The sequence below is a fragment of the Notolepis coatsorum genome (assembly GCF_963971535.1).
Source record: "Notolepis coatsorum genome assembly, chromosome: 1".
NCBI lineage: Eukaryota > Metazoa > Chordata > Actinopteri > Aulopiformes > Paralepididae > Notolepis > Notolepis coatsorum.
In genome coordinates, this window is record NC_140165.1 from 219185614 (window position 1) to 219212590 (window position 26977).

Here is a 26977-nt window from a genome sequence, read left to right on the forward strand (position 1 = left end):
ATGGAGGAAAGCTAGCCAGCCTCAGGGGTCCTAGAGGCGGGCTCGACGTTGCTCCTCACAGGGTAAATCCCACACAGTTGTGGGTGTAGACGATTCTCCGCTCCATCAGCTACAGGACCAAAGCAAATATAATCCAGCCGAAAAGGGCTCTGTAGTCGCCGGTGTAGGTTATCCAGTGTACATATCCACACGGTTCTCGTCTAGGGCTCCTCGGATGACGGCACCAGGTTAGGCCGCCCAGCCTGGATAAGCACACTAGCTCGGTACGAGGAAGCGTTGGTAATGCTGGTCACTGTAGCCGCACGATACACTATACATAATAGACTATTACTTAATAATAGAATAGGTCGAACTCGACGATACAGCGCTAAACTCTGACACTTCAGCTATCAATTCGCACGCGGTCTCAAGGCTCTATTTTGGGGCAAAACGGGCCCACTTCACAGCACGTTGTATCGTGGTGTGAGGCTTCAACTTATTGGTTAACATACTGCTGTATTCACCTGCGCCGTATTTATACGTTAGGTGAACAATCTAGTACCAGCCTTATTTCTGTCTCGTATTCTTGCGCAGAGCCGGTCATGTCCAGGCATGTCTTGGCGGTGACTTTGAACTAGACATTGGGGGTATGGCCGTGGCGCCTAGGGGATCGCTGTCCAATAGGAGAACGAAATATTATGGTCTGTACTAGGTAAAGGGATATTCCGTGTATATGTACAAAGAATATACAAGGGATATCAGACGATATACAAATACTATACAATATATCTCAAGTAATAAATATATATATTCGGCTTAATCTGACCCTTTGTAACAGCCGCCTCCTAATTAGTCCGCACCTAATTAGATAAGCAGAGACAGATTAACCGCACTGTCCACTACTCAATGTCCGTTGTGAGGGTAGGGCAGTTCACAAAGTCAGGGGGTCATGGTCATCATCAAGAGAGTCGGGGAGCCTTGGCAACTCTATCAGCCTCGCCACGGGTCGGGTGTATGTCCGCCCTTGGGCGAGCACTTCTGCCGCTCTGACCTTTCCGTCGGCACCAGTGATCACTTTGCTTACGCGGCCGGCCGGCCACATAGCTCGGGGTAGTGACTGGTCGATAATCATGACGACTGTACCTTCCGTCAAATTGTCTCTTTCTTTTACCCATTTCTGGCGGGTCTGTAGAGACGGTAGATAGTGGAGGAGGAAACTGTTCCAAAACTTGTCAGCCAATACTTGACTGTACCTCCACATTCTTCGGTCGTTCGCTTCTTCAGGTCTGTACACTGTCTGTGGGAGCGCGGGGTCCAGCCGCCCCATCAAGAGAGTGTTGGGGGTGACTGGGTCGACATCTGCTACATCACTTGAGACGTAACCGAGGGGCTTTGAGTTCAATACTCCCTCGATCTCCGTGAGGACTGTCGTGAGGACTTCTTCCGCCATGGTCTGGGCCCGAAACACGGCGTACAGGGCTGTCTTTATTGAACGTACTTCTCGTTCCCAAGTTCCACCGAAGTGAGGTGCATTCGGGGGGCTAAACTGGAAATCAATCTGGGAGGGAGCGAGGTGGGTCTTAAGTTCGGGGCCCATAGCTTGGAAGCTCTCTCTCAGCTCTCTTTCTCCGCCTTTGAAGTTTGTCTTGTGATCAGACAATAATATAGACGGTTGTCCTTTCCGCGATGTGAATCTCCGGAAGGCCATAAGGAATGAGTCCGTACTCATGGTTGGAAGGAGGTCTATGTGTATCGCTCGGGTGGTCATGCATTTGAATACAATACCCCACCGCTTCTCCGTCCCTCTTCCTTTCTTTACATACAGCGGGCCGAAACAGTCCATACCGGTGGAGTGAAAGGGCTTGTCGCCGAGTCGGAGGCGAAAGGGGGGTAGGTCAGCCATCCGGGGTATACTGGGCTGTGCTCGCCACTTGCGACAGTCTAGACAGGTCCGCTGGAAGCGTCGTACCGCTTCTCTTCCGTGCAGTATCCAATAGCGACGTCTTATCTCCGCGAAGACTCTCTCTGCCCCGGCGTGGTGCACGTCCTCGTCGTATTTCTTTATGATGAGCTCTGTGACCTTGTGTCGGCTGTTTAAGACTATCGGGTACTTGACGTCATCCGTTAAGTCTGGGGCTCTCCTCAGACGACCACCCACTCTGATGAGATTATGGGCGTCGCTCTCAGGGGCCAAGTGGAGCAGTCTGCTGTCTGACGGGACTGGCTTTGATCCCTGCAGACAGTCTAGCTCGTCGGGGAACGAGTCTCTTTGGGCTCGCTGTAGCAGAAGGAGTTCTGCTTCTTTGTAGTTAGCTGCAGTAATGTCAGTAGTGGACGGAACCTCTGGGTGGTGCCACAGGAATGTCTTTAACTGCGCACTCTCAAGGGTGTGGCAGTCGTCTATGTTGGGATCTGTGGGGACGAGTATGTGTGTCAACCCACAGAACATAGATTTCTTCTTCTCTGCCTCCTCTTCACTCGCCTCCCGTGGGGTGGGTGTAGGCCACTCTTCTTCCGGGAGCTTGAGGAACTCGGGACCGTCACTATAGAGATTGTGACGGGTGAGGTCATCCAGGGACATTCCCCGTGTGATGACGTCAGCTGGGTTCTGTTTTGTGTCCACATACCTCCAGCATGCTGCTTCTGTTAAATCTTGGATCTCTGTGATTCTGACTCCCACGAAGACCTTGTATCTACACGAGTACGGTCATGGAGTCTGACCACAGGATTGTTCTTTGCACCGGGATGGTGAGTTCACGTTGGATTAACGTGGCGAGTTGCGCTCCTGCTAGGGCTGCGCAGAGCTCTAGACGCGGGATAGATTTGATGAACATTGTTACTCAGCTGATAGAGTTGTGCCCTTCCTGATGGCTTGTCGTACAGAACTTGTAAGTCGCTTTGGATAAAAGCGTCAGCTAAATGACTAAATGTAAATGTAAATGTAAATGTAGATTGTTGCTTGCGGGGGGCTATTCTTGAGCGAGCCAAGATGAAGGCAGTATGTATTTCTCCTCCCTCCTCTCGGGCCCGCAAGTAGGCCACCGAACCGTAGGCTACTTCGGAGGCGTCGCTGAAGACGTGCAGGTCCATCTGACACGTCTCCGGCCTCACTGTGGGTGGGAAGTAGCTGCGGCGTATGTTGACACCTGGGAGCGAGCTGAGTTCTGTCTCCCACTCTCTCCATGTGGAGGCAAGGTGTTCGGGTATGGGGTCGTCCCAGCCCTGGTCCTTGTCCCATAACGCTCTTACAATCATCTTTGCCCTGGTGGTGTAAGGTAGAATACATCCCAACGGGTCATATTGTCTGGCGAGTGTTCTGTATACACTCCGTCTTGTGGTCGGTAGTGCAGTCGACCTTCCCTGCTCCTTGGTCAGGGGTGTGTGTCTATAATGGAGCGAGTCTGTTTTGAAGCGCCAGACTAGTCCTAATGTCATTTCTTGGGCTTCTCCTGGGATGGTCGCCATCCAGGTCTCGCTGCTTGCTGCCTTGTCCTCGGGGGAGAGGCTGCGCAATACTTGAGGGTCGCTGCTGGCCCACTGCCTGAGATCAAAGCCGCCTTTGATCAGGGAGGCGCGGAGCTTGAGTAGAAGGGCCTCGGCTTCTTCTGGCGTCGAGACGCTTTGCAGACAGTTGTCCACGTAGAAACTATTTCCTACACTTTGTCGGACCTCTTCATCAGCTGCTGGGTCCTCTGCGACGTGTTTTTGCAGTGCAAACGTAGCACAGCATGGGCTGCATGTGGTTCCGAAAGGGAGGACTTCCCATTGATAGATGGCTGGTTGCTCGTCCCCGATCCTCTCTCTCCATAGGAACCGCAGCAGGGGCTTGTCCTCCTCCACTAGTCGCACCTGCAGGAACATCCCTTTGATGTCGCCGCTGATGGCCACCTTGTCTTGGCGGAAACGTAGTAACACGCCTAGTAGAGAGGGGCCGAGTGTTGGGCCGGGCAAGAGCTCTTTATTCAGATTTTGTGATCCGATCTGGTAGCTGCAGTTGAACACAATACGATCCTTGCCGTTGTGGTGGACTTTGTGGTGCGGCACGTACCATGATTCGGTCGTCTGATCGGCCTCTTTAATGTCAATTTTCTTTGTGTCCCGCTGTGATTAGCTTGTCAATCTCAGCGCGGCACACAGTCTCTTGAGCGGGGTCTCTGGCTAGGCGCCGCTCTGTGTTCAATAGATACCGCTCCGTCGCTTCTTTTGGGGCGTGGAAGGTAGGCATACCCTCTCGCCTCAGGAGTGGAGTTGCGTATCTCATCACTCCGTTGACTTTGACTCTCTTTGTCCCCCGCTCGAGGAGGGCTATAGCGTAAATGTCTTCCTTGGAACGAATGTCTTTCTTTTCGTTCTTAAAGGGCATTGTCTCTAGTGTCCATAGCCTCTCGACATGCTGTAGGAGGGTGGTGTCTTCTTCTGTCACTCTGGAGTGGAGGCAGCTAGTGGCTGCTGTTCGGTTAAGAGACCTAGCGAGGGGGCCTTGTAGTGTCCATCCTAGGCGGGTCTCGACTGCTGCAGGACAGCCTCTGGGCCCTGTGTGGACCCGGTCCATCGGGACGATGAGGTCTGCATGGTCGGAGCCTATCAGCAGGGTCGGGGTGGCACCGTCTATGAGCGGTATAGGTAGTTGACGCAGGTGCACATATTTATCCATCAGCTTGGCGATGGGGTAGGTGTACTGCGACAGGCCTATGTCTTGGCTGGTGAAAGCGTTAGTGATCCTATACCGTCTCTCTGGCTGCCCGCTTGCTGCGATAGTGAAGGAGACATTCTCACCCTTTATCGTCTTTATATCTCTTCTTATTGTCCGAATCGTCATCTGGTCTTCGCTCCCCCGCAGCCCCAGCTGGGCCGCAGCGGACGTGAGGAGAAGGGTCTTCTCTGACCCGTCGTCAAGGACGGCGTAAGTGTCCATGACCTTGTCTTGGTAACTCAATGTTACGCGGACCACCTTTAAGAGCACCCGGGCGCCCCCGCTGCTGGCGGGGTCAATGTACATAACACTTGCCTTTGTGCTGCTTGAGGATGCAGGCTTTCTTCTGTTACTGTCGTGTAGGACGTCTAAGTGGGCTCCGTCACACCGACTACACCTCTTCTTTAAGCGGCAATCGGCTGCCATGTGACTGCGCGCACATCGGTAACAGCGTCGGTTGGACTTTATCCATTGACTCACCTCGTCGGTGGTCATCTTCTTGAACGTGTCACAGTGTGACAGCCAGTGTTCCTTTTCGCAGTACGGGCAAACCATCTTCCACTTCTCTTTCATCGAGGGGGTACTGTGGTTCTTGTTGCTCGGTACTGATTCTGATTGGTGCATGACGGTCACCAATCTGCGGCCATCGTTTGCTCTCCTAGGTCCCTCTCTGGAGCTTGGTGTGCTCCGCACGAACGTATCCAACCGTAGGCTGTTGACTTCTCTCGCCAGGAAGTCGGCTAGGTCTAGGAGGGATGGCTCGGGACCGTTAGGATCACGGTGGTCTCTTTGCCGCCTGAAGCGCTCTTGTCGGGCGGGCGGAAGCTTCTCTAAAATCCTCTCGACATTAGAGTTTGCGTACAGTTCGTGCATACCCTTTTCCTTTTGCGCCCCCAGCATCCCTACCAGGGATTGTACCTTGATAGACAGGTCATCTAGTGAGCGATTGTCTGTGGCTGGGGGTAGACGGTCAATATTCCTTATCTCTTGTATTACGTAGTCCTATATGCGTCCATATCTTTGGTCGAGTGCTGCTAGAGCCGCGGTGTATGGGGTAGTAGAGGTGGCATATGCCAGCGCTATATTGTGCGCTCGGGGCACCTTGAGGTGCTTTAGTAGGATAGCATATTTGTACGGTTCATCAGCTACATCGGACATCATTGTCTCTAAGCACATTCGTAGCTCTGTGTACTGTGCTCTGTTCTCGTGTGTGAAGTCCGGGAACGTCGGTGTGCCAATGTATGATGCCATGGATGGCTGGCACATCGGTGAGCGTTGGAGGAGAGGCCTCCTAGGCGAGTCTCCTCTTACGTGTCTTGGTGGGCTGGTACCTGCTGGGTACCATGGCCCGCGTACCCAGGTGCTGTTCCTCGGGGCTGGTCGTGCGTCAAGCTCACCCGTGAATTGAGTCGGGGGTCTGTAGCGCAGAGCCGGGGGGTTAAAGCCTGGGCTGTACTGGACCTCCTGGTCCTGTGGAGTACTGTGCTGCTGTTGGGCTTGACTCTCCTCCTCTCCCTCTTCTTCTTCCTCTGGCAGGTCATCTAGATCCTGTAGTCGTCTATTTAGCCTCTCCGCGGTGTAGACCGGTTCTTCCCTGTAGCTGGGTCTCGCTTGGACCGGTCGGGGAAGGGGTTCGGAGAGGGGTATAGGCTCTCTCTGGTGGTCGGGCTCAGGGTCGCTTGATCGGGTAGGGGAGGGTGCCCTTGACCCTTGTCTTGACGAGGCCCTGGAGCCCCGTGCGGAGGGAGGGGGGGTTGCCCTGGTAATCAGCTGCTCCATTATCTGCGCTTATAATCGGTCGCGCTCTGCTTCGCGCTTGGTGAGAGCGAGGTCGCGCTCTGTTTCTCTTTGGGCACCGGCAGCGGCGCGCTGGGCTTCGGCCCGGTCTCTTCCCATATTCTCTTCCGTCTGGAGGCGTCTAATCTCTAGACGTATACGGTCTTCGTCACTCCGTTGCTGCGCCTGAAGGCGTTCTCTTTCCATGGAAGAATGTTCGCGCTCACTAAGCGTCTGTGCTTGGAGTCGATCGCGCTCGGTTGAGGCTGCCAGGCTGGCGAGGAAGGCCTGTGCCAGCATCTTGTCCGCCTCGCTGGGGGAAGACGCTGGTTGAGGTGATCCGCTCCTGGTAGTACTCGTTGGAGATCCGTTCTCCTGTGGCGAATCGAGGAGATCCATCTCTGGGGTGCTCGTCCCTTCTTGTAGTGGGTCGAGTTCCATCCCTGGAGGGCTTTCTTTATCCTGGAGCTCTCCGGGGACTACTTCTTCGGTCTTGGCGGGGGGTAAAGTCATGTCAGGTCCCTCCTGGTCCCCACCGTGAGCTTGGTCAGTTACGTTAGAACCCACTAGGGCCTCTACTGGCGGGGTAGCCTGGTCGATAGGGTCGGACATAATTTTACTATCTACTTTTTCCGCGTTTACCGTCTGTAGAAAGCTAGGTAGTATACTGGCAACGTAATCCTCTAAGTACTGAGGTGTCTGCCGTCTACGCTGCGGGCGATCTATTTTAGGAGAACCGTTTTGTGGAGTGTTCATCATTGGCCATGTCAATATTAATACCACTATATTAATATTACGCTAATTACCCTCCGGCTCGAAGGACCAATTGTAACTGAGGGGTACAATTCCCTGACTGTATTGATAAGTATGGTATCATTAAACCACTACCGTCTTATGTACATTCCTACTGGCCATACAGTACACAGGTATCTAATGATGAACACTTCCCACAATAACTCGGTTCCACACAAAACTGGATTTAAGTATTTATTAGCAGCAAAAGGTACATAATATACTTTACTTTACTTCACTCTAGATGCGCTTATAAGGCAAAGGAATGTGCGTAGGCAAATCAATAACGAATGTCCATTCTCATATTACGCAGGAGATAATCATACAACCTGAATCTTAGGGAATTATATCTATGGTACACTAGTAATATAGCGGGAGATACTGGTAGGGTTCCCCCGGTTGTAAGCCAGCAAGGGTAGAGGATCTGTCGGTAGTAGAGTCTGGGTCAACGATGATAAGGAGACTCCGAGTACAGGAGACGGTGCAATAAGATCTTGATCCACAGACGAATACAGCTGTTCTCCGTAGCATGTAGAAAGCTAGCCGGCCTCAGACTTCTGAGAGGCAGACTCGACGTGGCTCCTCACAGGTTAAATCCCACACACTTGTGGGTGTCTGCGATTCTCCGCTCCATTAATTACAGGACCAAAAGCAAATATAATCCAGCCGAAAAGGGCTATGCAGTCGTCGGTAGGTTATCCAGTGTACATAATCCACACGGTCCTCGTCTAGGGCCCCTCGGGTGAAAGCGCCATGGTAAGCAGCCCAGCCTGGATAAGCACTCTAGCTGATACGAGGAAACGTTGGTGATGCTGGTCACTGTAGAACTTTAGCCGCACGATACACTATACACAAATAGACTATTACTGACTTAATAGAATAGGTCGAACTCGACGGTACAGCGTTAAACTCTGACACTTCAGTTATTAATTCGCACGCAGTCTCAATGCTCTATTTCGGGCCAAACAGGCCATACTTCACCGCACGTCGTATCGTGGGTGAGGCTTCAACTTTAGTTACTAAGTGCTTCTGTATTCACCTGCGCCGTATTTATACGCTTAGATGAATAAACTAGTACCAGCTTTATTCCTGTCTCATATCCTTGCGCAATACCGTTCATGTCCAGGCATGTCCCCGGCGGTGACTTTGAACCAGACCTTGAAGGTATGGCCCTGGCGCCTGTGGACCGCTGTCCAATAGGAGAATGAAATATTATGGTCTGTACTAGGCTAAAGGGATATTCCGTGTATATGTACAAGGAATATACAAGGGATATCAAACGATATACAAATATTATGCAATATATATCAATCAATAAATATATATATTCGGTTTAATCTGATCCTTCCTAACAATACTGCTGTATTCACCTGCGCCGTATTTATACGTTAGGTGAACAATCTAGTACCAGCCTTATTTCTGTCTCGTATTCTTGCGCAGAGCCGGTCATGTCCAGGCATGTCTTGGCGGTGACTTTGAACTAGACATTGGGGGTATGGCCGTGGCGCCTAGGGGATCGCTGTCCAATAGGAGAACGAAATATTATGGTCTGTACTAGGTAAAGGGATATTCCGTGTATATGTACAAAGAATATACAAGGGATATCAGATGATATACAAATACTATACAATATATCTCAAGTAATAAATATATATATTTGGCTTAATCTGACCCTTTGTAACAGCGGTTATATCAGCGGGAGCATCGTCCTTCTTGGACTCATTTCTCAGTTGTCTCATCGCCATTGTGGTTCTTGCAGCCTAAATAAATAGGTAGAAACATAAAGGGGGTATATACAAAAAGGTTTAACCGAGTTGAAAATATAAAAAGAGGCTTTTAGGACTGAATATAAAAATACGGGAGTCACATCGTGGCCATGAGCGACTACCCCATCCTTGACCCGGAACCCCAAGATGGTACTTTTTGATACCACCCTCCAGAGTGCGCAACTCTGAAGACGCCTGGAGACGCCCCCCGTTGCGCCACCATATTTACAAGCGATACGTCTTCTCCTAAACCGATGACGCGTTGGCCCACCTCTCCCTTACCCCTGCATGCGCAAACTCTCCAACCACCGTCAACAACAGATTGACATCTCCCTTAACAGTGTTACAGAACTTGATCGGGCTTTTACAGCTAAATGTACTTTTTTTGAAAACCCAAGTAGTAGCCAAGCATACTGTTCCATAGCATACCCCTTCAGTTGATCATGACAAATCCTCTCTTACCTTGACGATTAAAAAGCCTCCATAATTTAGTAAATAGTATTCCCATGGCATGGTGCTGGGCTGTAGCCAGCTAGCGTTGATGCTATCCAATGCTAACAATATTAGCTAAATAATTAGCATCACATAGCTGGCCTTTTTCTGAAAACCCAAGCACATATTGTTCCATAGCATACCCCTTCAGTTGATCATGAAAAAATCCTCTCTTACCTTGACGATTAAAAAGCCTCCATAATTTAGAAAATTAGTATTCCCATGGCATGGTGCTGGGCTGTAGCCAGCTAGCGTTGATGCTATCCAATGCTAACAACATTAGCTAAATAGCTTACCAACTGAGGTAAACGTTAAATACAGACAACTTTTGCTACAATTACAGTGGTATCCTGAGGTAACATTAAATACAGACAACGTTTGCTAGTCGAAAGGACTGGACACACACACGGACAAGTTAAACATCAATCAATTAATTTATTACAACACAGGTCGTTTGAGCTGCCTCCGACCGCACCACGGGGCTATTATATTATATACGGCTTTGTACTCTCTCTCTCTCCTGCTGATTAAAATCCACAGCTCTTCCTCTTCCTCATCACCGGCTGCCTGTGTAGCTGCACTCGCGCCGCGGTGTGTGTGTGTGTCTCTCCGTTGAAAACTATAGCATTGGCTCAAGACAAAAGCACAGAACCGGACACACAAGTTATCGAAAACAACGACGACACACTTCCGATCGGTTTTCTAGATAAAAGAGCGAAAAACAGGAAAGACATTTATTTTGTAAATTTGTGGCACGCACTTATTATCTTGAGACGTTTTTGTTTTTACGGAAACCATTTTTTAAATGAAAACTAAACGAAAACTAAAAAGATCAAAATCGTTTTAGTCTGGACAAGGCCTAAGACTATAGTAGTCTTTCCCTGGTCGGCATCCCTCTGGTGACAATTATGTGTATTGAGGTGTACTGCATTGTACCCATTCTGCAATCTGTCGATACAATTGTTGTCCCCCGGAAGACCGGGACTACAGGTTCGCCCTTCGGGGGAACTGTGGACGGGCCACGACACGAAGGAGGTAGCGGGTTTATCCCCGTTCCCCCGAGTGGTTTTATGTACGTATTGTTTTGTTGTTGGGTGCGACTGTGGTAGTGGGACGCTGGAAAGCGTTCCCCCCTCTCGCCCACGTTGTACATAATTCCTCTATTCTTTGCACTGTATACGTTTATGTTTGTTGTTGTTTACGTTGGTTTTTTGTAATAAAAAAGCCTGATTGAAACCGGCAGGTTCTGTTCAACAAACCTGCAATTATTCCTCCATTACCATGTCTGATGTGATACCAGACGATGCCACGATTTCCTTTTCTCAGGTATGACGTTTTAGTCATGTCCCCATGAGTAAATGCCTGATATGATGCTAGACGGCTTAACGCCATTTTGCCTCGCCTGTGGGGAGGCACAATGGTAGCAGGTCTTGTCATCGACGGGTCCTTTTTCAGAGTAAAAATGACTGTCTGATGTGTGGGTTTTGGTCAAGTGCCCCGCCGTTCTATTGTTATTGTAATATGATTTGACCCCACTGCCTCTGTAACGGAGGTACCGCAGTATATCCACAGTCACGGGTACAAGTAGTGACGTGGCTGTGGATGGTAAGCGGTACTGCAAGTAAACTCACTCCCCAGAGGCATCCAGACCCGGAAGCAAGAAGTGAATTCACTTCTTGCTTAGTGGTCTGTGATGCCGCCCGCAATGCGGGTGTCCGGGGTTCAACTCCCACTCAGGGCGATCCCTTAACAGGGGTCGAATCGACAAAAAACACAACGCAGACAAGATCACACCGGCTACATGTGGTGCCGTTAGACCCGGATGCCCTGGGTGGAGTGAGTTTAGGGGGGTGAGTGTAACGGAGGTACCGCAGTATATCCACAGTCACGGGTACAAGTAGTGACGTGGCTGTGGATGGTAAGCGGTACTGCAAGTAAACTCACTCCCCAGAGGCATCCAGACCCGGAAGCAAGAAGTGAATTCACTTCTTGCTTAGTGGTCTGTGATGCCGCCCGCAATGCGGGTGTCCGGGGTTCAACTCCCACTCAGGGCGATCCCTTAACAGGGGTCGAATCGACAAAAAACACAACGCAGACAAGATCACACCGGCTACACCTCCTGGCGTTTAGCCCGGAGGACTGCGAGCGGTGCTGAGGTTCCATTTCTTTTTATTTGAAGACTTGGAACTGGAGTTACTCTCGGCGGGGGCATTGAACTTAATCGTGTGTGTTCGATATGATGTTTTAGTCCTATCCCCCATGAGAATATACCTGGTATGATTTCTGACTGTGTCTGATACTAGATTGTTCAGTGACCCTACAGTCTGTGTTATTTATAACAACGTTGAAGCTGCTGTATCCGGTGGCGCTCAGCCCGGAGGAGCGGACCGCACAGAAGCCTCCGGGAAGAGCATCGGCGGGGGTGTCTGTCTCATGACCAACAACGGCTGGGTAAACCCCAAGGAGATCAAGGTACTCTCCAGTTCATGCTCCCCGGACATGGAACATCTTTCCATCCAATGTCGCCCCTTCCATCTTCCACGTGAGTTTACCGCAGTAATCATGACTGCAGTATACATCCCTCCCCAAGCGAATGTCGCCAGGGCGCTGGCGGAACTACACGATCATCTAAACACACATCAGATCAAACACCCAGACGCGGCCATGATCGTAGCCGGGGATTTCAACAAAGCGAATTTGAAGAAAGTAATGCCGTCTTTCTTTCAACACATCGTCTGCTCCACCAGAGGAGGAAATACACTCGATCACTGCTACACCCCGTTCAGAGCCGGATACAAGGCTGTACCGGCTCCACCATTAGCGGGAACGACGAGCACGTCCTGGTACCGGCTTACAAACAAAGATCACGTGACGCCGTCGTGTCACGTGAGGTAAAAAGATGGACCGACCAATCAGAGGCCATGCTTCAGGACGCACTCGAGGACGTCGACTGGGGAATGTTTGAGGGAAGCGCCAGTGACATCAGCGAGTTCACAGACACTGTGGTGTCCTTCATAACAACACTTTCTGATAGTATTGTCCCCACAAAGAAGGCGAGGGTGTTCCCGAACCAGAAACCATGGGTGGACAGTACTATCAGAGCAGCTCTGAACTCTTACACCACTGCCTACAACCTTGGCAGAGAGTCAGATAACAGAGTACAAGACAACAGTCTACACTCTGCGCAAGGCTGTTAAACTTGCGAAAAAGACGTATGCTGACAAGATGGAGGCACAAATGGCACAGAATGATACAAGAGGCTTATGGCAGGGACTGAGGACGATAACTGACTACAAAGTCAGCGCCCCCTCAATGGGGAGCGATGACGCCTCCCTCGCGGACCAGCGCAACACCTTCTACTTGCGGTTTGGTGCAAACAGCGGCGCCGCTAGCTCAACGGCTAGTGACGTCACTGGCACGCCGGCTGTTGTGGAGGGGGGGGGGGCATCCGCGGGGGGGCGGGGACGCTCTCTCATTGACGGTACACAGTGTGAGAAGAGCATTTATGCAGGTGAACACCAGAAAGGCTGCTGGCCCAGATTGAATAACAGGACGCATACTTAAGTCCTGTGCTAACCAGCTAGCCCCTGTGTTCACCACCATATTTAATCGATCCCTGGAGGAGTCAGTGGTCCCTGCCTGCTTCAAGATGTCTACCATTATCCCGGTACCAAAGAAACCCTCCCCAGCAGGTCTCAATGACTACAGACCGGTGGCACTCACCTCTGTGGCCATGAAATGTTTCGAGAGGCTGGTCAAGGATCACATTTGTGCCTCCCTCCCCAGTGATATGGACCCTATGCAATTTGCATACAGGCCAAACAGGTCCACTGACGATGCGGTCTCCCAAGTACTGCACAGCACCCTCTCTCACCTGGACCATCAGAAGGGGGGCTATGTGAGACTGTTGTTCATTGACTACAGCTCAGCGTTCAACACCATAGTCCCCACCAGACTGGTGGACAAGCTGATCGAGCTGGGTCTGAGCTCCGCTCTGATCGCCTGGATACTGGACTTTCTGAGTGAAAGGCCCCAGGCGGTCAGGGTGGGGGGTCAGACCTCCAACACCATCACCCTGAGCATCGGGTCCCCCCAGGGCTGTGTTCTGAGCCCCCTGCTGTACTCACTATACACACATGACTGTGTGGCCAAGTTCAGCTCCAGGAGAGGACAGCAGGAGACACACACACCACTGAGGATAAACGGGGCTACCGTGGACAGGGTGAGCAGCTTTAAGTACCTGGGGGTCCACATGGACAACACACATAGACTCAGTCGTAAAAAATGAGAAGCAACGCCTCTACCACCTGAGACAGTTAAGGAAGTTCAGAGTATTTGGGAAGATACTCCAGTCCTTCTACTCCGGAGCTGTAGAGAGCATCTTGACTGGAAACATCACTGCCTGGTATGGAAACAGCACGGCACAGGACAAGAAGGCCCTACAGAGAGTGGTGCGCTCAGCCTAGCGTACCACAGGTATTGCACTACCACCCCTGCAGGTTCTATACAACAAGAGGTACAAATCCAGAGCCTGCAGAATAATGAAAGACCCTCACCACCCCAACAACAGCCTGTTCATGCTGCTGAGGTCAGGCAGACGCCTGCGAACACCAGCTACTAGGACAGAGAGACTTCGGCTCAGCTTCTTCCCCCAGGCCATCAGAGCCTTGAACACTGAACTCTCCACACACAAGCACACATGAGCACACACACGACACACACACTGTACACGCTCACACACTAGCAGCCACTTTAACATGAGCAAGCACACACTCATGCTGCACACGCCCACACTTACGGCCACTAAGGAAAGGTCACTTTAAAAATAGTATAGTATAACCTGAGATTGTATAAATTAACATGTACAGAAAGACCCAGTGCCTCATCCGTAGCTAACAGTGTATTGCACTACCAAAGGACCTAGCATGTCCTCCATGCTCTGTAAATAACGTATGTACATATACCGATATGCCCTACTATGTTACTTGTTTATTGCACAATGTCACTTGTTTATTGCACAATGTTGTTCTATTGGATTCTATTATATGTTATTACTACTGTATTGCACATCGTTGCGGGCAAGACCACCCGCATTTCATTGTATACTTGTATGCTGTGACAAATAAAACTCTTGACTTGACTTGAGGCAGGCGGGCGGTGCCTGGTCCCTTTTTTTCAAATTGAGACCAGCGTTGTACCTGAAAGGGGTCCTTTACAATCTATTCATATGGGTATATGACGTTTCGGTCTTCTCCCTCGGGAGAAGGCCTGATGTGTGGGGCTGTACTATATTTATTCATTAAATATCTTACATCCAGCTCCTCTGGTCAACCATGAGTGCGGGCAACACGCTGCATTGCTGCTCCTGCTGGGAGGGAGGTAGGTGGTGACATATTGGATGTCTCTCGACTCTGCTGGGTTTTAGCCGCCTTAGTCTGTTCGTACATATTGTGATATGATACTGGCTGGCCTGCCGCCATGTTGGCGCCTGGGCTGTTTTTTGCATATCTGTATTTGCATAAAGAAGGAGGGGATTCCCCGCTATCAGTCTGCGGATATGTGGGGACCCTCGCTGGCTCTGGCGTTAGCGACCAGGGGAGTTGCATGCGCACTTCCCCGGTTAGAGTTTCTTATTCAAGGCTATTTTCGTCTTGCGCTGTTTCTGGCTCTGCTGTGGTAAGGCAGGTGCCACAGCCACGACGACCAGACAAAATCGGTTTCTGTGAAACGGGAGGGGGGAGTTTCAGACCCGTGCCACACGTGTCTCCCGATCGGTTGTCGTAAATCATCGGAACCTTCGGGGGGGGTTCTGTCTCGCGGCCATGGCCGGGGGCCCCGCCTCTGTAAAGGAAAGGTGCGGCTCTTGGGGCTGGAACCCCTTCTGCATCCCGCTGCCGGTCGGCTGGCGGGGTGCATGGTGAGGTAGATGGCGGTTTTTCGCATGATCTACTCACCTTGTGCGTTTTGGGGTAACTGTGCCCCACTGCGCATGATTGGCGTCCTTCCCTCCGCTCCTCGTTAGGAGGCGCGAGGGAACCGGACCCCACCCCATGTTTTTCTGATGGTCGTGAACGGGACCTCAGGGGGTGCATTTGTCGGGGCTACGCGCCCTGCTTCGCCCGTTGTCTCATAGTGCGAAGCAGACAGCGTAGCTAATGAAATATAACGAAGGTTATCCTATAACCCTAGTTATATGATTAGCGTAGCTGTCTGCTTTGAACGCAGCCCTGAGGACCCTTGGCTGTGTTTCATTGAAATTCAGACTCGACAGGGGGAACTGATCACCACACCTGGGCTATGTGCTGGCCGGAGGTGGGCGTGGTCAGGCAGATGAAAGGTGCATGTGAGAAGTTTTCAGTTGACGCGCATTAGGCGCTGAGTGTATCCCATAGTGCGAAGCAGACAGCTACGCTAATCATATAACTAGGGTTTCTGAAGGTTCCAATGGATTTTTCTTTTCTTCTTTGGGGGGGGGGGGGGGGGGGGGGGGGGGGGCAAGAAGGATGTATACAAAATGCATTATAGTAGGCCTATATCATACATGTATAGGTCATGTTTCCAAATGCAGTATGTATACTGTTACTGTATTCAAATTGCTTATAAAAAACTGTGACATATTGATAAGGATAGTGGAGTTATGTAATTTACTGTATAAAAAAAAACATCACACCCTGAACATTGTGTTTTAAATTTGTACATGTATTGTGTGGAATGGATCCTCCGTAGTGTTTACACATTTTTGCATTGAGTTGTGATAACTGTATTTTCTTACAGTAATTTACATACTATTCCTATAAAACACACAAATCTATAAATGCCCAATACATATTTTGAGAACAGATTAGAAGGTTAAAAAAAATCCCGGCAGTTGTGAAACTGTAAAAAGAACATTCTCACACTTTGAACATTGTGTTTTAAATTTGTTGTCGTGTGTAGATGCTTAGTACTGTTTAAATTTGTGCAGGCCTCAAGAGGGATTTTGGTGTCAAAGTTTGGTTTTGAGCATTATGGGCAACTGTTTTGGTGTGATAGTTTGGTTTAGAAAAGAGAATGTGAGGTTTTGTGTATGTAGCTTGAGAATCTTTTTTGTGTTTAGAGTTTTGGGAAAAAGGGGGGGGGGGGCAGTTTCCTGAAATATGTTTTAGCAATTGTGAAAAACTGTAATATTGGTAATAATAATTCATGAAGAGTGGGCTAAACTGGACTTCATGAAGAATATAGGCTGCACATTGGCACCACTTACATGATCAGACGAGAATGGGTCAGTTCACGACTCCACTTCTCAGAGAGCTGCACTGGAATCTGTTTCAAGGTCCTTGACGAGGGGAAGGGCTCCCTCCTACCTCCGGTCAGTGGTCTCTAACTACACACCCTCAAGCCCCCTACACTCTGCATCTTCCGGCTGCCTGAGACCCACTCCTGTTCGGGCTCCTGGGGGGTCATTGAAATGAAGCAGGCTATTCTCTGTCCTCGCTCCACGGTGGTGGAACAAACATTCCACCACAGTCAGGACAGATGAAACCTGCCCTATTTTCCGCCATTGACTAAAAACACACTTATTCAATGAATATCTGAATTAAAAAAAGATTCTGCTGACTTGTTGTGGTACACAATACAAAAAGTAAGTCGCTTTGGATAAAAGCGTCAGCTAAAGGACTACATTTAAATGGCTTCCCCTTTACCACTGGGAAACAAATCACACTGCAATGTGATTAAACGGTCATTCATTTTCTTGTCTCCCAGTCAGAATGTTGGGGCTGCATCGCATTCTAGTGATGTCATTCTAGACCTGCTGAAGCGTTTTGACGTGGACAGAAACAACAGTTCATGGACCGCACGTAACGAGGATGAAGTAACATTCTAAAAGCCACTGTAGGAGTTAAATAGCCCTGCTTCACTACCTGAATTGGATCTTTTTCAGGTGGCGGATGACTGGATGAGACTGGTATTAACCTCACGGTGCTGGTGAGTGGCCTATAGAGCTGCTGGTCGCCAGGAAAAACTAAATTACACAGGACCATCATCTTGAATGAGAATGTCATGGTAATGAATTTATAATAAAACACAAGATATTTGTGCCCTAATGATAACGATAAGCACACAATGAAGAAACACAGTCCCCTTTTTGTACAAGGCACTGTCTTGGCCACTGATGTCATGTCATCCCCTAATTGGTGGGAGGCGCACCCCTCCCTGTCGTCTCTCGCCACCTACCACCCACGTTGAGGCTCTAATAATTACCTCCATTGCCATTGTGAATGCTAGTGGGGAAATAATATACCCTGCCATAATGGCCATCTCTAGTCTCTGCCATGCTGTTGTAAAATCTGTACAGTACTAAAGCACTAAGCACATTATAATATCTTGGAAGTTTACACCAAGTTTACAAATACTACATGTAAATCTCTTTTCTCTATCTTGGCTGACTGAATCTGGTGCCATATCATACTAGTGTGTTCTATGTATCCTGCAAACCCTGGGATTCCTGCTTTCTAAACGATTACTTTCAAGGTAGTTTGCTAGCCTCTGTGCCACTATTCTAAAGAAAAGCTTACCTTTTACATTCAGGAGGGATATGGCTAAACATTGAGTCAAACTTTCGCCTTGGGAATTAGGATTCCCCCTGCTCTACACCAAGCTCTTGGTATAACCTGTTTATCCCATACTTTTCTCAATAACCTCCACAATAATCGAAGTACATCAGGGGCACTTTTATAAACCCGGTAGGGGACTCCATTTGGCCCTGGGGCTGAAGAAGACTTTGTAGGCCTTACTACAGCTTCCACCTCCTTCCACCTTGGTGGCCTAATATCTATTGTATACTCTATCTCTCCTAATGGTGGTATATCTGGAGGAAGGCCCATTTTTCTATTCTTTCCTGTATCCTTCCTGTTTCCTTTTTCTTTTTCTTTTTTTACAGCTCTTTTCTCTGATCAGCAGGCTGGCCTCAATGCCATCTACATCCCCTCCTACAGCACTTTTCCTCAGTGATAGGGTTACTGATATCCTAGGAACTGGATTTCTACCTGTCGCTGGACTTCAACCGACTGACTTGACTGACTTTTCAAGAGACTGACTTCTTAAATGACTAACTAGTATCCACTATTTCCAGTCATATTGTGTAAGCTAGCTAGCGTGCTGCGGGTCTCTCACACTGTAGGCTACTGCACACACAGAGACGAGAAGGGTACCCATCTTCTTGTCTGACTAAACTCATTTCTCCCAGAATTGGCATGTTCGTTTAAAATATATAACAATCTTTGCCAAAAGGCTGGGAATGGCACAGTGAGTGGTTACCATGGTAACTATATGCACTCTGGCAGAAACTACTGGATGGCTGAAGTGAAAAATGTGGTAGTGAAAGGTTAACCTTCTGTAGTGTGGTAGTGGAAGGGTTAAATGTGTCTTGCAGTGGGAAACTACTCATGCAAAAGCTCAGAATACTTGCACTAATATCAGGCTGTTGAAACTGTCAACCCACATACATCCGTTTGAACTCAAAATGTGTGAAGGTTTATTGAGATTGAGATAGCGAACGAGGAAAGGGGTTTTGAGAATAACTACAGAGATCAAACTTGATGACAGGTGCTTAGCTGCCTCCTCGTAAGTATCAACTCTCGTAAAATACTACTTTCCATACAGGTGCTCTTTTATGGTCTGATCTTTGTGAAGCACTTTTGTCACTTGACTGAAATGTGCTTTAAAACAGCTTACGTCCTTACTTTCGAGTTTACAAATCCATCTTCATGCCTGAACGTGGATTATTTGTGATGTTTTAAAAGTCAGGAAGGGTTTTATGTCACATGTAAAAATATGTTACAATTTATTTCTTAATATACTGTGTTTACTGGGGGAATGGTACAGTAGTATCAGCGTCTGCTTTTCAAGAAGGTCGAACAATGTCTGAATCTGTGTTAATTTTGGCAGCTATTTTCATTTTAGTCTTAGTCATGTCTGTGTCAAGTGCTCCTTTTTCGTTTTCATCATATTTAGTCATCTAAATAATAATAAAAGCTTCATTTAAACTTGTGTAATTCGGCAGTTCAACAAGTTGGAAGGACTAAACTCCTTGGAGTGATGCTGGATTGCACTCTGTCTTGGTCTCAGCATATTAATTATATTGTTTGAAAAATGGGAAGAGCAATGGTATTTCCAGGAAATGTGCTTCTTTTGTTGCCCGTCCCCTTTTATGTCAGATAGTGCAAAGTTTAGTTTTATGTCATCTTGACTATTGCTCTGCGATGTGGTCATCTGCGCCAGTGGTGACCTCAGGAAGCTCCAGGTGGTCCAGAACAGGGCAGCACGGTTGGTACTGGGTCTAATGTGAGCCGTATGCATGCCCGCCTCTCTTGGCTTAACGTTGAAAATAGATTGTCTTTTAATATACTTGTGCTGTTCAAGTTGGTCATGAGCAGTAAAACTCCTGTTTTTATACATAATCAGATTGTTTTTAGTAATACTGTGCACGAGCATTACACTAGAGGTTCCAGTAGTGGGCTGCTTGAATTGCCAGGTCCTAGAACCAGCGCTTTGGGGAGATCTTTTATTTTTAGAGCATTAACTCTTTGGAATGGCCTGCCTCGGAACCTCTGCTGCATTTACAGTAGATTCACTTTTAAAAATAATCTTAAATTGTTTTTAAATTGTTTTTAACACTGTAAAGTAATTTCTTTGTTTTTGTTTTACACTAATGTAATTTTAGCTATCTTAATTGTTACAGTAGTTTCATTATGCATTGTGTGAACTGACTTTTAATAATTTTGTTTTTGCAATAGTGATTGTTTTTGTATGTTTTTTTTGTGTGTGGACCCCAGGAAGACTAGCTGGTTGCTATCGCACCAGCTAATGGGGATCCCTAATAAAATAAAATAAAATAAAATCTGCATTTATTTTTCGTTTATTCAGTTTTAGTCAACTAAATGTCTGAGCATTTTAGTCTTAGTCAGTGTTAGTCTCGATTTTGTCTTTTTTGTTTTTGTCTAGATTTAGTCGCAGAAAACTGATGATTTTTGTCTAGTTTTCGCTAATGAAAAAAAGGCATTTTATATTTTTATATTGTAAATAATGCAATTCTATTTATTAAGTATAGTCTAGCCAAAACCCTATCAGCTGATTCACAATAAGTTCAGTAGAAGGCTAGAAGCCCAGTAACCAAACATTCCTTGAAATGGTCAATAGATTCAGAAATCGTCAGACATGGAATGAAACATATTCTGATTTAAATAGCTTATTTTTTTTTTCAACCAACAAAGGAACATTAGGATAGTGTAAATACACAGTACACACTGATTGGGACCTACTGTACAAATTTCACACACGTCACACACACATTCCCTTTTGTCCCTCGAGTCGTACCGTAGATCAGGAGCAGGACACAGCCATGAGCGGTCGCAAATTCCTGAGCTCCCGGAGCCCTCGTCAATACAGCAAACAAAAGAGATTTTGCGCACATTTTCTCCTCGTTATGTTTTGGATAACGGATTCGTACCTCTACTCAACGATGAAGCATAACCAGACAGAAGAGGAGAGAAGAGCAAAAATAGAAAAGGAGGTACACAGCGACTTTTATTTCCAAAACGGCACGGAGCACAAGCACCTGGCCGTGGGGACAGCGACCGTTCACGCAACATTAACGGCCAATCCTGAAAGAAAGAACAGACCCCCGAATGGCAGAATGGACCGAAAGACCTTTTTGTCCCTTATCCTGCTACTCTCGGGAGACATTCATCTAAACCCAGGCCCGGTCTTGACCAGAACTCAGGCGAGAAGACTTGGTCTGGCAGCGCAAGAAGCGAGGGAGGTTACCATCGCGACCAATATCAACAACTCAACCTGTGGCTACATCCACTGCGCGGACGGCAACTCTTCCCAAATGACGCCGCAGCAGACGAGCACACGTGAGGCAGAGACGAGAGGAGGTGAACCGAGGGTCGAAACCATGACGACCATCCCGACGCGGGATTTAAACATCTCGGCGCCCGATAGCCGGCTAGCCAGCGGAGCTAACGGCGAAAACATCCAGGAACAAAGGACTCTGGACCGAGTCCTTTGTTGTACCAGCACGGCGCGGGTCCCGACCCCCCCCTCCCCCCTTCCCACCCACGTCAACAAAGCCCCCCCAACCGGCAACCCCACGGACAAATCGCCTGATAAACTAGCCAACCTAGCCAGGCTGGCTATGTTTACCAGCCCAGGAGAACAAAAGGTTGCCGCCAGAAAAGACAGGACAAAGGACTCCCCCTCCCCACACACCAACACACAGACCTCACGGTGACAACAACAAAGCCCCCCCCCTCCCTCCCCCACAGCAGCACCAGAAGACAGTTACCTGGAACTCGAAGACATCAATAACACAGCTAATAAAAACGGACTACACATCTTTCACCTTAATGTAAACAGCATTAAGCATAAGCTGGACGAATTAAGAAACCTGTTTATGAGCGGTAAGGTAGACATAATATGCTTTACTGAAACTAAACTTGATCCATCTGTAACAGACCCTGAAATAGAAATAGAGAACTATACTATAGTCCGTAATGACAGAAACCAGTATGGAGGTGGTGTTTGTATGTACATACATAAGGACACCAAATTCATTACCCGTACTGACCTTCATCATGAGACAATTGAAACCGTATGGGTGGAAATTTTATTTGAAAGGGCAAAATCTGTTCTAGTCGGCACAATATACAGACCGCCAGATCAAACTGGCTTTTATGATACTCTGGATGTGTGCTTAGCTGGAGCTGAGGATGCGGAAAAAATTCTTATTGGGGATTGGAACACGGATATGCAACAAAAAAATGCACCCGTCTTCAAATCCTTCAATAGGTTTTGTGATCTGCACGGCCTCAGCCAACTAATCACCCAACCCACAAGGATATGTGAATCAACTCAGACTACCATTGACCTCATACTGACCTCTGACAAGTCCAAGATCTCCAGTAAAGGGGTTATAGCATGCGGGTTAAGTGATCATTACATGATATTCTGTACCCGCAAAAAGCTAAAACTAAAGGCTGGCTGTCACAAAACAGTCACATCTAGAGACCTCAAAACCTACTCTAGCGAGGCCTTTAACCTTGAACTGGAGAGTCTGGACTGGTCAGATGAACTCAATGGTACACTGGTTGAAGAAACTAGGCTTGGCTTCAAAACCAAATTTTCATCAATACTAAACAAAATGGCCCCCCTAAGAACCACCAGGGTAAAAAATCGCGCTGAGCCATGGATGCACACTGAAATACTGACCGCTATGAAAGCCAGAGACAAAAAATGCTCTGAGTTTCGTAAAAGTCAGTCAAAGCTTACCAAAAGCACAAGCAGGGAACTCCAAGACCACGTGACTGAACTCAAACTAGAAAGAAACAGACTAAGAAATGACGTAAACTCCATGATCAAAACTGCTAAAAAAAATTTCATCAATGACAAAACCGAGGAAAACAAAAATAAACCACGTGAACTTTGGAAATTACTCAACAATCAACTAGGCTGCAGTAAAAAACTCAAAACCAGGTTCTCAAACATAAACATAAAGACGGACAACACGCTCATCACAGACAAGCTGGATGTAGCCAATTACTTAAACACTTTCTTCACAAACATAGCCACAACACTGGTAAACAAACTACCCTCCCACTCAGGGCAGTATGGGGTAGAACACATAGTAGCATACTACATGAACCTAGGCGTCCACAAAGACGACTTCAAACTGGAAATAGTAACTACAGATGAGGTACTCAAAAAACTGAGCGCCCTCCAACCAAACAAGGCCACTGGCCATGACAACATCCCCTCCAAATTCCTCAGAGACTCAGCAGCAGCCATCACCCCAGTCATCACACACATAATAAACCTCTCCATAAAACAGGGACACGTCCCCAAGGACTTCAAAATTGCGAGAGTAACACCCCTGCACAAAAAGGGCAGCAAATTAGACCCGGGTAACTACCGCCCTGTTTCTATCCTTACATCCATCTCGAAAGTCATGGAAAAAATAGTATACGAACAGATCGAAAAGTACCTCGCGGAAAAAAATCTAATCTACGAATTCCAATCTGGCTTCAGAACATCCCACTCCACTGACACATGCCTTCTCTATTTAAACGACCACATCAAACAAGAGGTGGACGCGGGCAAATACTGCGGCATGGTCATGCTGGACCTACAAAAGGCCTTCGACACTGTCAATCACACCATTCTGATTGACACGCTAAAAGCAATTGGTTTTGATAGTCTATCAGTGAGCTGGATGCAATCCTACCTGGAGGGGAGAGAGCAGATGGTGGAGGTAAACGGTACCCTACCCCCCCCCCTCACAGTAAGCTGTGGTGTTCCACAAGGAAGCATACTAGGTCCGCTACTGTTCCTAATTTATGCAAATGACATGTCGTCAGCTTGTGACTGCAACTTGTTCCTGTTTGCGGACGACTCAGCCCTGCTGGTCTCTGACAAGAACAAGTTACAGGTTGAAAAAACCCTCAGCTCAGAACTAGGCAAAATCTGCATATGGCTCGCTGATAACAAACTATCTTTACACATGGGCAAAACAGAGTCCATTCTCTTCGGTTCAAATAACAAACTCGGCAAGACCGACGGCTTCTCAGTTACAGTGGGTGACAATATTGTCACAAGGAAAGAAGATATTACCTACCTGGGTTCCATCCTAGAGGCAAATCTTTCCTGTGACAAAATGGCATCCAATGTAATAAAAAAAGTCAACCAACGAACTCGATTCTTGTACCGGATCTCCTCACTGGTAAACAAGAATACCCTGAAGACTCTAGCAGGAGCACTCATTCAAGGGTACTACGACTATGCTTGCACCTCATGGTACCAAAGCACCTCAAAGGCGCTAAAAACAAAATTACAAACATCTCAAAACAAACTGGTCAGACTACTGCTTGACCTTACTCCTAGAACCCACCTCACCCCTGCCCACTTTGACAACCTAGGATGGCTTAGAGTAGACGACAGAGTACAGCAACTTGCAATGGGCCTGGTCTACAAGATACACTACACGACCAAGGTACCCATGTACATGTCAAAATACTTCCCAAAGGTCAGTGAATACCACGATCACAACACCAGAGGGAGCTCCACAAATCATGTTAAACCCAGATTCGGCTCAAACAAGGGACTAAACACGTTTCGCAATTATGCCACATCAATGTGGAACGCCCTACCCAAAGCTGTAAAGGAATGTGAATCACTACCCACTTTCAAAAACACTCTCAAAAAACACCTAAGGGAGACTGCAACTCGAAACTGGCCCCTGTAAATGTCCGAACACAACCCCCTCCAATGTACAGTAAATTACCAAGTATGGTCTTGTCAATATTCCAATGTACAGTTGTACAGTGTCCCCCACCCACCCACCCCTCCTACCCAACCCCGCCCCCCCCCCCCACTCCTACCCAACCCCCCCCCACCCAACCACCTCCAATGTACAGTCCCCGTGTACCCATTCTGCAATCTGTTAATAAAGTTTTCAATCAATCAATCAATACACTAATAGAGGATTCGAACGTGCCCGCTCTGTTAATAACATTTTCAATCCATCCCGCGAGGGGATGACGTTCAGACGTGTTCTGACCTGCCCCGCCTCCAGGGGGGAAAATGTGAAATGAGTGCAAAGGGGAGGCCACACTCAGGATTCTTCTCACAGCCCCGTTTTAAACTTTAAGGTGTGGCAGTCAGCTCGAATCTGATTGGCTAGGATCGGTTTTGGACTCTAGATACATGAATCACATGGTTGAGGCTGGAGAAAGAGACCTACCCCCTGCCTCCTCTCCTCTATAGCTGCAGTGAGTCTGACATTGTGTTAGAGGGAGTGAGAGGGAGAAGAGGGAGACATTTAAAAAAAAATATATATATATATAACAGATGAAAAAGAATGTAAATATATAATTTTTTTTTTTTTTTTTCATATTTGATATTAATTCATATTTTAATAGGGAGGCATGGCTTCCATTGGCTTCCATAAGGATTCGCCACTGAGTAGTGGGTGTACACAGATGAAAGAGAGCAAGTCTGTGTCTGGGATATAGGTCCCGACTCCCAGGCTATTAGCTATTAGCTCTTCTGGCAGCCTAGCCATCCTCTCAGCCTCCGTTGTCTTAAATGCTATGTTATTTTGGTAGAACTGTTCGGCTGCCGCAGGAGTGTTGAGAGAGTAGCAGATTCCGTTCATGGTTATTGGTATAAGCTGTAGTCACGAGAGACCTGGGACGCGGTTTTTAGCCTCACGTATGTTATGTAGCTTGGCTTTTAGCCATAAACGCTGCTGAGCTTAACCCGGAAACGGAAATGGGAAATGCTGAAATAATAACGTGACTTATTCTAAAAGTTATAATTATTTTGTCTCATCTTGTTTTAGTCAACATAAATTAAGAGAGAATTCGTCATGGTTTTTGTAAACTACACTTTTGTGTCTTCAGTTGTGGTCAACGATATTTAATAATCAGGCACGACCCCCTCCATGGCAGATTTTTTTTGAATTTAATGAACCTGTACGTGCAATTTCCTGCAATATAGAGCCTTCAATCTTGACCAATAAAGCTGCTCTTTTCACTATAAAACTCAGTTAAGTTTTTTTTTTTTTAAATAGATTCGGGGCTTTTCAGAAAACATTCAGGGCTTGAGCCCAAGTAGCCACCCCCTAGCCCCGCCCCTGCTCTGTATGTTATATATGTTATGTTGTAGTCCGTGCAGGTTAGGTGGTAAGAGTCAGACACACTTAGTTCTCGAGTTCTGCTGCCATTAGTTCTCCGGCTGCTGGCAGCGGTCCCTGCCCATGGTTGTGGAGCTTGATGGCCGCTGGTACAAAGGACTGGCTGAGGCAGTTAGTGGTGTGTCGGGGGGGTATGAGTCTGTGGCTGAACATGCTCCTCATCTTCCTCATCCTCATCCTCATCACTTCCTAGTTTCCAGAGGCCCTCTTATGGTCTCTGTATACTTGTTTTTTTTATACTTGGGCTGTGTATCCTACGTTCCTTTGGTGCATACTTTGTGCACGTCCTCAGGAATTAAGTCAAATCAAGTGCTTTATTAATCCCCTAGTCACCTAGTGAAAGCGTTAACCCTTTGTAGTGTGGTAGTGAAAGCGTTAACCCTTTGTAGTGTGGTAGTGAAAGGGTAAACCTTCTGTAGTGTGGTAGTGAAAGGTTAACCTTCTTTTTTTTTCTCCACTGTGCCAATTCTCCCCTCCCCTGTCTTGAATGTTGCTCGCATATGCCCCCCACTGCATCACGTGTCCCCTCCGATACAGGTGGAGGCAGCCTGTCACATCTTTTCACCTGCCAGCGCGGACTCTCATTGGCGAGGTGTAACGTGTGGGAGGCTCACAGTCCTCACACTACCCCCACCATTTCCTGTCTCTGCTGTGCAGGCGTCCCCCAACCGACCTGTAGGAGTCGCTGTCCACAACGTCCAGATTACCACCCATCGACTTCCACCCGCTAACTCTGCCAATTGAGTT